Genomic DNA, 15,223 nt, shown 5'->3' on the forward strand with positions numbered 1-15,223 from the left:
CGACTTAATTAACTCTTATTAAATAAATGATTCCTATTTAAAGCTAAATACTTACCTGTAAAATAAATCCTAATATAGCTACAATATAAATTATAATTATATTATAGCTATTTTAGGATTAATATTTATTTTACAGGCAACTTTTTAATTATTTTAACCAGGTACAATAGCTATTAAATAGTGATCGGAACAGCCAATAGAATGCGAGCTCAATCTGATTGGCTGATTGGATCAGCCAATCGGATTGAACTTGATTCTGATTGGCTGATTCCATCAGCCAATCAGAAAATTCCTACCTTAATTCCGATTGGCTGATAGAATCCTATCAGCCAATCGGAATTCGAGGGACGCCATCTTGGATGACGTCCCTTAAAGGAACCGTCATTCGTCGGGAGACAACGGAAGAAGAGGATGGATCCGTGTCGCCTGCTTCAAGATGGACCCGCTCCGCACCGGATGGAAGAAGATTGAAGATGCCGCTTGGAGAAGATGTTTGCCGGTCCGGATGTCCTCTTCTTGCCAGATAGGAGGAAGACTTTGGAGCCTCTCCTGGACCTCTTCAGCACCGGATGATGGATCGCCAACCCCCGCTTGGGTTGGATGAAGATGTTGGAGCCAGGACGGATCGGCGAACCTGGTATGGTGAAGACAAGGTAGGAAGATCTTCAGGGGCTTAGTGTTAGGTTTATTTAAGGGGGGTTTGGGTTAGATTAGGGGTATGTGGGTGGTGGGTTGTAATGTTGGGGGGGGGGGGTATGGTATGTTTTTTTTTTACAGGCAAAAGAGCTGAAATCCTTGGGGCATGCCCCGCAAAGGGCCCTGTTCAGGGCTGGTAAGGTAAAAGAGCTTGTAACTTTTTTAATTTAGAATAGGGTAGGGAATTTTTTATTTTGGGGGGCTTTGTTATTTTATTAGGGGGCTTAGAGTAGGTGTAATTAGTTTAAAATTGTTGTAATATTTTTCTTATGTTTGTAAATATTTTATTATTTTTTGTAACTTAGTTCTTTTTTATTTTTTGTACTTTAGTTAGTTTATTTAATTGTATTTATTTGTAGGAATTGTGTTTAATTAATTTATTGATAGTGTAGTGTTAGGTTAATTGTAGGTAATTGTAGGTAGTTTATTTAATTAATTTATTGATAGGGTAGTGTTAGGTTTAATTATATCTTAGGTTAGGATTTATTTTACAGGTAATTTTGTTATTATTTTAACTAGGTAACTATTAAATAGTTCTTAACTATTTAATAGCTATTGTACCTGGTTAAAATAATTAAAAAGTTGCCTGTAAAATAAATATTAATCCTAAAATAGCTATAATATAATTATAATTTATATTGTAGCTATATTGGGATTTATTTTACAGGTAAGTATTTAGCTTTAAATAGGAATCATTTATTTAATAAGAGTTAATTAATTTCGTTAGATGTAAATTATATTTAACTTAGGGGGGTGTTAGTATTAGGGTTAGACTTAGCTTTAGGGGTTAATACATTTATTATAGTAGCGGTGAGGTCAGCTCGGCAGATTAGGGGTTAATAATTGAAGGTAGGTGTCGGCGATGTTAGGGAGGGCAGATTAGGGGTTAATACTATTTATGATAGGGTTAGTGAGGCGGATTAGGGGTTAATAACTTTATTATAGTAGCGCTCAGGTCCGCTCGGCAGATTAGGAGTTAATAAGTGTAGGCAGGTGTCGGCGACGTTGAGGGGGGCAGATTAGGGGTTAATAAATATAATATAGGGGTCGGCGATGTTAGGGCAGCAGATTAGGGGTACATAGGGATAACGTAGGTTGCGGCGGTTTACGGAGCGGCAGATTAGGGGTTAAAAAAAATATGCAGGTGTCAGCGATAGCGGGGGCGGGAGATTAGGGGTTAATAAGTGTAAGGTTAGGGGTGTTTAGACTCGGGGTACATGTTAGAGTGTTAGGTGCAGACGTAGGAAGTGTTTCCCCATAGGAAACAATGGGGCTGCGTTAGGAGCTGAACGCTGCTTTTTTGCAGGTGTTAGGTTTTTTTTCAGCTCAAACAGCCCCATTGTTTCCTATGGGAGAATCGTGCACGAGCACGTTTTTGAGGCCGGCCGCGTCCGTAAGCAACTCTGGTATCGAGAGTTGCATTTGCGGTAAAAATGCTCTACGCTCCTTTTTTGGAGCCTAACGCAGCATTTGTTTAAACTCTCGATACCAGAGTTAAATTTATGGTGCGGCCAGAAAAAAGCCTGCGGAGCGTTAACAGCCCTTTTACCGCCGAACTCCAAATCTAGGCCATAGGCAGGTGCAGCAAGCCTTGCGCTGAAAATGTGAGCACAGTAACTCCTGTTACTGGCTGAAAATATTAACTAACACCTAACGCATGCGCAATATCCACCTACCTGTCAACCACCAACCCCCACCACAATAACTAATTAAAATATTAACCCATAATCCGCCATTAACCCACATCGCAATAAACCTAATAAATGTATTAACCCCTAATCCGCCATTCACCCACATCGAAATAAACCTAATAAATGTATTAACCCCTAATCCGCCATTCACCTACATCGCAATCTACCTAATTTAACCCCTAATCTGCCATTCACCTACATTGTAATTAACTTAATTAAACTATTAACCCATAATCCGCCTTTCACCCACATGGAAATAAACCTAATTAATCTATTAACCCCTAAACCACCAAACCCCCACATCGCAATAAACTTAATTTAATTACTAAGCCCCCTAACCTAACACCCCCTAAATTAACCCCAAATTACTTAAAAAATAAAATACTAAATTACGATTAAAATAAAAAATCTTAACAGTACTTAAAAAAAACCCACTAAAATTAAATTAAAATAATCTAAAATTACAAAATATAAAAAAGTCTAACATTACAGAAAATAAGAAACCAAATTATAAAAAATTAAAAAATTAAACCTAATCCCTATGAAAATAAAAAGCCCCCCCCAATAAAAACACCCCCTAATCTAATACTAAACTACCAATATCCCTTAAAAGGGTTTTTTGTAGGACATTGCCCTAAGTTATACAGTTCTTTTGCATTAAAAAAAATACTAAGTCCCCCCTCTAACAGTAAAATTCCCCCACCCACCAAACCCCCCAAAATAAAAAACCTAACACTAAAAAATCCTAAACTACCAATTGCCCCTAAAGGGGCATTTGAATTGGCATTGCCATTAAAAGGGCATTCAGCAGTTTTACTGCCCTTAAAAGGGCATTCAGCTCTTTTACAAGTGCCTATTAAATCCCTAATCTAAAAAAAAAAAAAAATCCTAACTCTAAGACCCAAATAGGTTACTCACCTTCCCTGAAGTTCGGAGGAGAAGGTCCTCTTCCAGGTGGTGGTGAAGTCTTCTTGGAACCGGTGACATCTTCCATCTTCATCCAAGACCAAGCCGGCACAGAGCGGAGATGATGGCCAATAGGATTTCAGTAGCTCTCATCCTATTGGCTGATTTGAATTTGAAGATTCAAATCAGCCAATAGGAATGCAAGTGATGCCATATTTAAATGCATAACTTAAATTCAATATTCAGTGTATGTTGGTGATCGTACGAAGAGGATCCTCCACGCTCCATGGCTCAGCGTCTGCCGGTCTTCAGTTTCGCTGTCATCTCCGCTTCCCACTGGCTTGGTCTTGGATGAAGATGGAAGATGTCGCCGGTTCCAAGAAGACTTCACCGCTGCCTGGAAGAGGACCTTGTCCGCCGGACTTCAGGAACGGTGAGTACCTATTTGGGGCTTAGAGTTAGTTTTTTTTTTTTTTTTTAAATGAGGGATTTAATGGACACTTTTAAAAGAGCTGAATTTCCTTTTAAGGGCAGTAAAAGAGCTGAATGTCCTTTTAATGGCAATGCCCATACAAATGCCCCTTTAGGGGCAATGGGTAGTTTAGGATTTTTTAAGGTAAAAGAGCTGTTTAGATTAGGGTTTTTCTTTGGGGGTGGCTTTCTTATTTTCATAGAGATTAGGTTTAATTTTTTTTATTTTTGATAATTTGGTTTATTATTTTATGTAATGTTAGATTTTTTTTATTTTTTTGTAATTTTAGAGTAATTTCAATTTAGTCTTTTTATTTTTAAAGTAGTTTTTTTTTATTTTAATTGTAACTTAGTATTTTTTAATGAATGTATTTAGGGGGCTTAGTAATTTAAATAGGTTAATTGTGTTGTGCGGGTTTGGTGGTTTAGGGGTTAATAGATTAATTAGGTTAATTGTGATGTGGGTAAATGGTGGTTTAGGGGTTAATAGATTTATTAGGTTAATTGCGATATGGGTTAATGGCGGATTAGGGGTTAATAGTTTAGGTTAATTGCGATGTGGGTGAATGGCGGGTTAGGGGTTAATACATATATTAGGGAGATCGCAATGTGGGTGAATGTCAGATTAGGGGTTAATAGTTTAATTAGGCATATTGCGTTGTGGGGGGTTGTCAGTTTAGGGGTTAATACTTTTATTATTAGTTGCAAGTGGGGGGATTGCGGATATAGGGTTTTTTATATGTCCGGGTTTATTTTTGGGAGGCGGGTTAGACTTTTACGGGAGATTTAACTTTTTATTTTCTTAGGTACCGGCAGTTTCTAACGTGCCGTAAGTCACTGGCGACTCCAGAAATTTGTATTTATGCACATTTCTGGACATCGCTAGTTTATCCTACTTTATAAACTTCCGGCGGGGTTTATGTGATTCCCTGATGTGCAAGGGGAAACTACGGGCGACGCTGGTTTCAGCAGTTACGCTAAAGCCTGCGCCGCATATGTAATCTCCCCCCAGATCTCTGCAGATACAAGACAGAATAAATACATCAGAGTACAATAACTAAATATTTTATTTACATCAATGCATATTTGTAATGAATACATTCTTATTTTATTTTTTTAATATATTTAATTTTCAAAAGTGTTAAAATGTTTGTTGTTCATACATATATTGTATTAGGTTACAAAGCAAATGGCATGCCCCAGAGTATCAGAGGCAGGTTTATGTCCATTATAGCAATATAAACCCATTGCTAATATTTGTTGTCATCTTCAATTGGAAAGTCCTCTATAATTGCTGCAAAATGAAAACAGTTAAAAAAGATAACACAGACAATTGCAAAGCTACTTATGATAACTGTATCATACATTAACATGAAATGGAGAGCATGAAAACATTCTCAATTTTTAATACACGTAGCAGTATCCCAGAGGACATAATTACCCCCTTACTTGAACCATTAACAATTTCAGATCTTCTAGTATTTTTTTATATCCTAGACTCTCCCTTAATACGAATGAAAGAAAATCACTATTAAAGTATATGGGGATTTTTGTAAATAGATAATTTGATAAGTTTTTCAAAAATATTGTGATTGACCCTAAGGCCTAGATTTGGAGTTTGGCGGTAAAAGGGCTGTTAACGCTACGCGGGCTTTTTTCTGGCCGCACCATAAAATTAACTCTGGTATCGAGAGTTCAAACAAATGCTGCGTTAGGCTCCAAAAAAGGAGCGTAGGGCATTTTTACCGCAAATGCAACTCTCGATACCAGAGTTGCTTACGGACGCGGCCAGCCTCAAAAACGTGCTCGTGCACGATTCCCCCATAGGAAACAATGGGACTGTTTGAGCTGAAAAAAAACCTAACACCTGCAAAAAAGCAGCGTTCAGCTCCTAACGCAGCCCCATTGTTTCCTATGGGGAAACACTTCCTACGTCTGCACCTAACACTCTAACATGTACCCCGAGTCTAAACACCCCTAACCTTACACTTATTAACCCCTAATCTCCCGCCCCCGCTATCGCTGACCCCTGCATATTTTTTTTAACCCCTAATCTGCCGCTCCGTAAACCGCCGCAACCTACGTTATCCCTATGTACCCCTAATCTGCTGCCCCTAACACCGCCGACCCCTATATTATATTTATTAACCCCTAATCTGCCCCCCACAACGTCGCCGACACCTGCCTACACTTATTAACCCCTAATCTGCCGAGCGGACCTGAGCGCTACTATAATAAAGTTATTAACCCCTAATCCGCCTCACTAACCCTATCATAAATAGTATTAACCCCTAATCTGCCCTCCCTAACATCGCCGACACCTAACTTCAATTATTAACCCCTAATCTGACGACCGGAGCTCACCGCTATTCTAATAAATGTATTAACCCCTAAAGCTAAGTCTAACCCTAACACTAACACCCCCCTAACTTAAATATAATTTACATCTAACGAAATAAATTAACTCTTATTAAATAACTTATTCCTATTTAAAGCTAAATACTTACCTGTAAAATAAACCCTAATATAGCTACAATATAAATTATAATTACATTGTAGCTATTTTAGGATTAATATTTATTTTACAGGCAACTTTGTAATTATTTTAACCAGGTACAATAGCTATTAAATAGTTAAGAACTATTTAATAGCTACCTAGTTAAAATAATAACAAATTTACCTGTAAAATAAATCCTAACCTAAGATATAATTAAACCTAACACTACCCTATCAATAAAATAATTAAATAAACTACCTACAATTACCTACAATTAACCTAACACTACACTATCAATAAATTAATTAAACACAATTCCTACAAATAAATACAATTAAATAAACTAGCTAAAGTACAAAAAATAAAAAAGAACTAAGTTACAAAAAATAAAAAAATATTTACAAACATAAGAAAAATATTACAACAATTTTAAACTAATTACACCTACTCTAAGCCCCCTAATAAAATAACAAAGCCCCCCAAAATAAAAAATTCCCTACCCTATTCTAAATTAAAAAAGTTACAAGCTCTTTTACCTTACCAGCCCTGAACAGGGCCCTTTGCGGGGCATGCCCCAAGAATTTCAGCTCTTTTGCCTGTAAAAGAATAAATACAATACCCCCCCCCCCCCAACATTACAACCCACCACCCACATACCCCTAATCTAACCCAAACCCCCCTTAAATAAACCTAACACTAAGCCCCTGAAGATCTTCCTACCTTGTCTTCACCATCCAGGTTCACCGATCCGTCCTGAAGAGCTCCTCCGATGTCCTGATCCAAGCCCAAGCGGGGGGCTGAAGAGGTCCATGATCCGGTCAAAGTCTTCATCCAAGCGGGGCAGAAGAGGATCTTCCATCCGATTGAAGTCATCATCCAGGCGGCATCTTCTATGGTCTTCCATCCGGAGCGAAGCGGCAGGATCCTGAAGACCTCCAGCGCGGAACATCCATCCGGACCGACGACTGAACGACGAATGACTGTTCCTTTAAGGGACGTCATCCAAGATGGCGTCCCTCGAATTCCGATTGGCTGATAGGATTCTATCAGCCAATCGGAATTAAGGTAGGAATTTTCTGATTGGCTGATGGAATCAGCCAATCAGAATCTAGTTCAATCCGATTGGCTGATCCAATCAGCCAATCAGATTGAGCTTGCATTTTATTGGCTGATCGGAACAGCCAATAGAATGCGAGCTCAATCTGATTGGCTGATTGGATCAGCCAATCGGATTGAACTTGATTCTGATTGGCTGATTCCATCAGCCAATCAGAATTTTCCTACCTTAATTCCGATTGGCTGATAGAATCCTATCAGCCAATCGGAATTCGAGGGACGCCATCTTGGATGACGTCCCTTAAAGGAACCGTCATTAGTCGGGAGACAACGGAAGAAGAGGATGGATCCGCGTCGCCTGCTTCAAGATGGACCCGCTCCGCACCGGATGGAAGAAGATTGAAGATGCCGCTTGGAGAAGATGTTTGCCGGTCCGGATGTCCTCTTCTTGCCGGATAGGAGGAAGACTTTGGAGCCTCTTCTGGACCTCTTCAGCACCGGATGATGGATCGCCAACCCCCGCTTGGGTTGGATGAAGATGTTGGAGCCAGGACGGATCGGTGAACCTGGTATGGTGAAGACAAGGTAGGAAGATCTTCAGGGGCTTAGTGTTAGGTTTATTTAAGGGGGGTTTGGGTTAGATTAGGGGTATGTGGGTGGTGGGTTGTAATGTTGGGGGGGGGTATTGTATTTATTCTTTTACAGGCAAAAGAGCTGAAATTCTTGGGGCATGCCCCGCAAAGGGCCCTGTTCAGGGCTGGTAAGGTAAAAGAGCTTGTAACTTTTTTAATTTAGAATAGGGTAGGGAATTTTTTATTTTGGGGGGCTTTGTTATTTTATTAGGGGGCTTAGAGTAGGTGTAATTAGTTTAAAATTGTTGTAATATTTTTCTTATGTTTGTAAATATTTTTTTATTTTTTGTAACTTAGTTCTTTTTTATTTTTTGTACTTTAGCTAGTTTATTTAATTGTATTTATTTGTAGCAATTGTGTTTAATTAATTTATTGATAGTGTAGTGTTAGGTTAATTGTAGGTAATTGTAGGTAGTTTATTTAATTATTTTATTGATAGGGTAGTGTTAGGTTTAATTATATCTTAGGTTAGGATTTATTTTACAGGTAAATTTGTTTATATTTTAACTAGGTAGCTATTAAATAGTTCTTAACTATTTAATAGCTATTGTACCTAGTTAAAATAAATACCAAGTTGCCTGTAAAATAAATATTAATCCTAAAATAGCTATAATATAATTATAATTTATATTGTAGCTATATTAGGATTTATTTTACAGGTAAGTATTTAGCTTTAAATAGGAATCATTTATTTAATAAGAGTTAATTAATTTTGTTAGATGTAAATTATATTTAACTTAGGGGGGTGTTAGTGTTAGGGTTAGACTTAGCTTTAGGGGTTAATACATTTATTAGAATAGCGATGAGCTCCGGTCGGCAGATTAGGGGTCAATAATTGAAGTTAGGTGTCGGCGATGTTAGGGAGGGCAGATTAGGGGTTAATACTATTTATGATAGGGTTAGTGAGGCGGGTTAGGGGTTAATAACTTTATTATAGTAGCGCTCAGGTCCGCTCGGCAGATTAGGGGTTAATAAGTGTAGGCAGGTGTCGGCGACGTTGAGGGGGGCAGATTAGGGGTTAATAAATAAAATATAGGGGTCGGCGGTGTTAGGGGTAGCAGATTAGGGGTACATAGGGATAACGTAGGTGGCGGCGCTTTGCGGTCGGAAGATTAGGGGTTAATTATTTTAAGTAGCTGGCGGCAATGTTGTGGGGGGCAGGTTAGGGGTTAATAAATGTAATTCAGGGGTCGGCGGGGTTAGGGGCAGCAGATTAGGGGTACATAAGTATAACGTAGGTGGCGGTCGGCAGATTAGGGGTTAAAAATTTTAATCGAGTGGCGGCGATGTGGGGGGAGCTCGGTTTAGGGGTACATAGGTAGTTTATGGGTGTTAGTGTACTTTAGGGTACAGTAGTTAAGAGCTTTATAAACCGGCGTTAGCCAGAAAGCTCTTAACTCCTGCTATTTTCAGGCGGCTGGAGTTTTGTCGTTAGAGCTCTAACGCTCACTTCAGAAACTACTCTAAATACCGGCGTTAGAAAGATCCCATTGAAAATATAGGATACGCAAATGGCGTAGGGGGATCTGCGGTATGGAAAAGTCGCGGCTGAAAAGTGAGCGTTAGACCCTTTAATCACTGACTCCAAATACCAGCGGGCGGCCAAAACCAGCGTTAGGAGCCTCTAACGCTGGTTTTGACGGCTACCGCCAAACTCCAAATCTAGGCCATAGTTTGTAAAAAAAAAAAAGTACTATTATAAACACAAACAGCTTTAAACTAAAATCCTGTTCAGGGTTTAATCATAAAAAAAAATCAGTATTTGCACTAAACTTGTTTGCAAACAGATTTCTCATTATACTTTTTTTTTGACTAGGTAGAGTTATGGTTTAATATATGAAAATTTAAGAAAATTATTAATGAGTCTTTTGGCAAAATGTAAGTTGTAAATATCCAGGAAGAGAGCTGACTCTGAAGCACCACATGCATGAACTCTGTGTGTGTGCAAGAGTTAGACCAGGAGAAATGCTGGGCCTGGTCATCACATTGCCTGACAGCCAGGCAGAAGAGGAGCTTTCTGTTTTGGCCTGCAATAGCTAGCGGACATTTAACAATGGTTTAGTAGGATATGAGAATAATCTTCAGTTGCCAAAACAAAAACAAAAAAATCTTTAGAATTTCAGCTAAAATTGTTTCCTTGAAAGAGCTAAGGTACATAAATATAAAGTTTTTGACCATACGAAGTTTTGAATTCCAATAGAGCACTGGCTTTTTAACATGACCTCAGGCCTCCCTAACAGGCCACATTTGGAGGATTTCTGAACTGATCAGAGGTGAAGTAATCAGCTGATTATTAAACACGGTTATTTTACTTGCTCACCCCCAATGCAATACTTAAAATCTGGCCTGTTGGGGAGGCTTGAGCAGAGGCGGTTCTCTAATTAGGAGAGTTAGGCGGGTGCCTAAGGCCTCGTACTTGCTGGTGCCTTGTGCCTGCCTAACTCGCTAATTAGAAACCTGCTTTACATCCGAGTTGACAGTGAACTGTAACGCTGCATGCGCTGATTCCGTGCGCAAGCAGCATTACGGTCCCCTGTCACACTCACCTCACCCAGTACTTGAGGGGGCACAGACAAGGGGAAGGTGTCAGAGGTTACCGCCGGAGCCATCCATTTGTCACGCTGTGTCTGCTCACAGGGCGCATCGTGAAGGAGGTTCCCTGTGCGGCAGCCAATGAGGGAAGCAAGGATATGCTAGGTGATGGCTCATAATGCTTAGAAAAGGTAAATCAACAATTCAAAACATTTGCCTACAATTAGAATATACTGGGAGAATAATACCTCTTAAAAATATTTGTTTCTGCTCACTAGATCATAGCTCTCAAATGTCCTACTTTTGAAGCGTCAGTCTCTCTTTTCAGTTATTATTGTCTGTCTATTGCAATAATTTGATTCTTACCTCATTTGATAGATTCAGCAGTGAGATACACTTTCCCTTCCCTCCCTTTGTGGTAGTTCTTGCTCAGGGGAGGAGTTTGGCAGCATGTGATGAAGATAAATGTGGACATTTTTATGGTATCATTTCACCCCCCCAGTAATAGTAACAGTATTGGACTTGAGAGTATGGTTTGCTTACCATGATCTGTTTTTTTTTCCACACAAATGTGATCTCTTGTGTTTTATTTAAAGGCACATAAAACAGGTAGTGCATATAAAAGAGCACTATTTAAAAATGTTAGGATATTTCTTTACAAGTTTACTTTGATTTTGAAACAGATAGTACATGTTTGTATGCAGCTTATCCATAGGAACAGATTGTTTGCTGGCTGATGTAGACAACTTTCTCACAGCTAATTCTTGGACATTAAAATGACCTAAGCACTTCAGGAACATCAGATTTTATGAAAAATGTTTAGGGGAAATGACTTTTTGTTGATTGCATATGATAAGCTCAAAGAAGGATCCCTCTCAGTTCTCCAGCCATGGATATCCTGTTGACCAGTCATTGATTAACTACTTTTTCAAAGGTACATTATGGTCGCTATTTAATTAAATAGCATTTTAACAATTAACATTTTTTTTAAACCCAGACTTTCCTTTAAATATGTTAGGTTCTTACTTTACTTTAATTTTTTAAAACATATTCCTGTCCTGATCAAACCATTATTTTTTTTGCAAGACATCCAAAGGCTTGTTCCTCTCCACCAATAGAGATTATGGAGTTGCCCTTGCTAACCAATGTCCATTAGTAGTAAGTACACAATTTATTCTGCTGTATTCAACTCATTTTAAATTTTAACAGCTTTTACTTATTTATTTTTTTAGGCTAAAGATATTTTCAACACGTCTAAAGGATGGTCATATGCATGGAATTTTTTTTTTAGTAAATTTGACTTACCTTCTTAGGCAAATTAGGTCATTTCTGCTTCTAAAAGAAGGGGTCATTATTTTTGGTGTATTTCAGTTTTCTCAAAATGCTCACTCACATGCAATACGTCCATATTGAGAGTATTAGCTATATTTGAAAAAAAATTAAACTATTTTTATGTTGAAAAATATGCAAAAGTCATACATCAAACGAAAAGCCATATTCAATAAACAAAATACTCCAACCCTATTGGCAAACAAAAAAAACAAACAAGCTAAAAGAATTTTAAACTTAACAAACAACAGAATATCCAATGATGAACAAATCTGGATTAAAAACAAATACTACAGATTTTAACTAATCTGCTTGCTGACCAAAGTAAAAATATAGATACAAGCCACTAAAAATAGATTTTGTAAGATCTTTGACACAAAAGTGAAATAACAAATGACGTAAACAGACAAATAAAATAAAAAAATAATAATATCAGAATGCTTGGAAACCCTGTGGGACATAGAAGGGTGTAGAAAATGTGGTCAAAAAAGTTTTATTCTATTTGAATTCTACACCTTCACAACCTTTATTATGACATGGGGGGTGGGGTCTTTAATCTATTATATGCAAGAAATGTTAAACAAAAAAACACCCCACCAACTACAGCTTGATAATAAGATTTTTTAACAAATTGTTTTCATCACATTTGAATACATATTCCTTCCAAAATGGCTTGTCCCATTTGGCCAGATGCGGTAACTAACTCTTCCAGATTTGCTTTTAATCTTAGCTGAGAGCTTGTAAGTGAGTGCTGGACTTTTTCTGTGTGTTGTATTAATTTATTTTGTAATTTTCCCTATGGGGCTTGCACCCAGGCTTGTCTGGGGTTAACTGCCTGTGACTCTGGAGACAGCACAGCTTCCTGAGAGTGCTATAGCACCCAGGGCTGAGCATGTTGCAGGGTCATGGGAAGTGTACCCAGTCCAGTCGGAGAGTGCAGTCCCCTTCCATGTTTTGTATATGTCTTGAGAGATTACATAAATCTGTGAACCCTGACTTGTTCCCAGTTTGTTTGATTGACAGCCTGCATTTGTATGGCTGTATTAGAGACCCAGGTTTTGGAAGAGACCTTGACATGGTACCAGTGCTTGTCCCATTTGGCCAGATGCGGTAACTAACTCTTCAAGATTTTAATCTTAGCTGAGAGCTTGGAAGCAAGTGCTGGACTTTCTCTGTGTGTGATATATAGGTACAGATATATATTTTAGAAAAAAATGAATCATAGATATATAGAAATATCTATTTAAAAATAAAAATAAAATTTTCTTCTATGTGAAGAACATTGGAATATAAAATATGCATAACTACTTTGGGTTTAGACTGTAGGTCTAATGCAGTGTTGTGTTAGCGAGCGGGTGATGTGTTAGTTTTTTTTAATGCGTGCTCCATTGAAGAGAAGAATTTAAAGCGGTTCGCGATATCCAGTACAACTTTCAACTTGTAATATGAGTATTAAGTCACCTTTGTTAAAAGCTTATTTTCAGCAGTGTTTGCACATAAGCAAAAAAAAAATATTAGCGTGCCATTTGTAATCTAGCCCATAAAGTTGTTTTTTTAATGAGTCAAAGGAAATACTTAGTAAATCTAAAGAAAGGAGAGATAATGGCGTACGGGTGGCAAGCCTGGTATGCAGCTTAAAGGGATAGTAAACCCCAATTTTTTTTTTTTCATGATTCAGATAGAGCATGCAATTTTAAGCAGCTTTCTAATTTACTCCTATTATTCATTTTCTTCATTCTCTTGCTATCTTTATTTGAAAAGCAAGAATGTAAGTTTAGAAGCCTGCCCATTTTTTGGTTTAGCACCTGGGTTGCGCTTGCTGATCAGTGGCTAAATGTAGCCATCAATCAGCAAACACTATCCAGGGTGCTCCTTGGATTAGATTCCTGCTTTTTCAAATAAAAATAGCAAGAGAACTTTGATAATTGAAAATAGGAGTAAATTAGAAAGTTGCTTAAAGTTGAATGCTCTATCTGAATCATGAAAGAAAAACATTGAGTTTACTATCCCTTTAATGTTTATAAATAGAAGCAGAGGTATTTAGATTTATGCACATTCAGCCCTTATCTTACCACAAGGTGCTATAATTGATAGTGCAGATAGCACAGTGTGTTTGCAATCATCTGATGATGTATTACATGTGATTAGACAGGCAGAAACAGGTGTGTTAAAAAATTAGATATCGAGTCTGCCTTTTATTAATAGCTCTTCAGCTATTGTCATTCTGGATTAGGATTATGTGATGGTCTTTTTTTTAGTACTTTGTTGTGCGTTCTCATGGACTGTTCAGCCTCTTGTGCTTGATTGTTAATTGTTACTTATTTCTTGCACATTATTTGAATGACATTTTGAATGTATGAGAGATGAGGACCTGCCACTCGTCCCTTAAAATATAGAACACTTATAAGTTACACATGCTGCAGGGTGTGCAGGGAGGAATATGAATAGTGCAGCACAATACATGTTCCTCCCTGCACACCCTGCAGCATGTGTAACTCATAAGTGTCCAGGAAAACATGGCTGAGTATACATGTACAGACTTCTCCTGCAAGCGCTAAATATTTCCGGCTGTGTTCTTGGCTGGCTCTGAGCAGGTGCAGAAGATAACACAGCAGTTAGCCGCAACTGAGTTTTGTGACTCCCAAACGGTCTATGAATTAATTGGGTGGTGAGACACTGCAGCTCTGCTTGCCCGCCGTCAGGCTATTTAGGAAAAAATACTTCCTGCCCAGCGCCCAAAACTGATCCTCCAACCATTTCCCTGAAGCCATCTGATCATACGCTAATGGCATGCCACTGTAACCAGGCAATGCCATAAGAGCTGTGACAGTTTTGTTTAGCAGCTTTATATGGGTGTTTAGAAGACAGTGTGTGACAGTGTGCATAATACACATTATATTTAAATTGTATCGTCCGTGACATTAAGATCTGGGTGCTGGGCACCCAGCAAGGAGCTCCACACTCTCCCTCCTTCGCCTGTGACTCTCTCCCCCCACCCCTGTGACTCTCTCCCCCCCTAACCTGTGACTCTCTCCCCCCCCTCCCCTGTGACTCTCCCTCCCCCTACCCTGTGACTCTCTCCCCCCCCCTCCCTTATGTGTGTCTCGCCCCCCCCTTCCCTGTGTCTCTCCCCCCCCCCTCCCCTGTGTGTCTCTCACCCCCTCCCTGTGTCTCTCCCCCCCTCCCCTGTGTCTCTCCCCCCCTCCCCTGTGTATCTCTCTCTCCCTACCTCCCCTGGGTCTCCCCCCTCCCCTGTGTCTCTCTCTCTCTCTCCCTACCTCCCCTGGGTCTCTCCCTCCCATGTCACTCTCTCCCCCCTCAATCCCCTGTCTCTCTCTCTCTCCCCCCTCCCTCCCCTGTCTCTCTCTCCCCCTCCCTCCCTCCCTCCCCTGTCTCTCTCTCCCCCCCTCCCC

This window comes from Bombina bombina, chromosome 6 (genome assembly GCF_027579735.1).
Source record: "Bombina bombina isolate aBomBom1 chromosome 6, aBomBom1.pri, whole genome shotgun sequence".
Classification (NCBI taxonomy): Eukaryota; Metazoa; Chordata; class Amphibia; order Anura; family Bombinatoridae; genus Bombina; species Bombina bombina.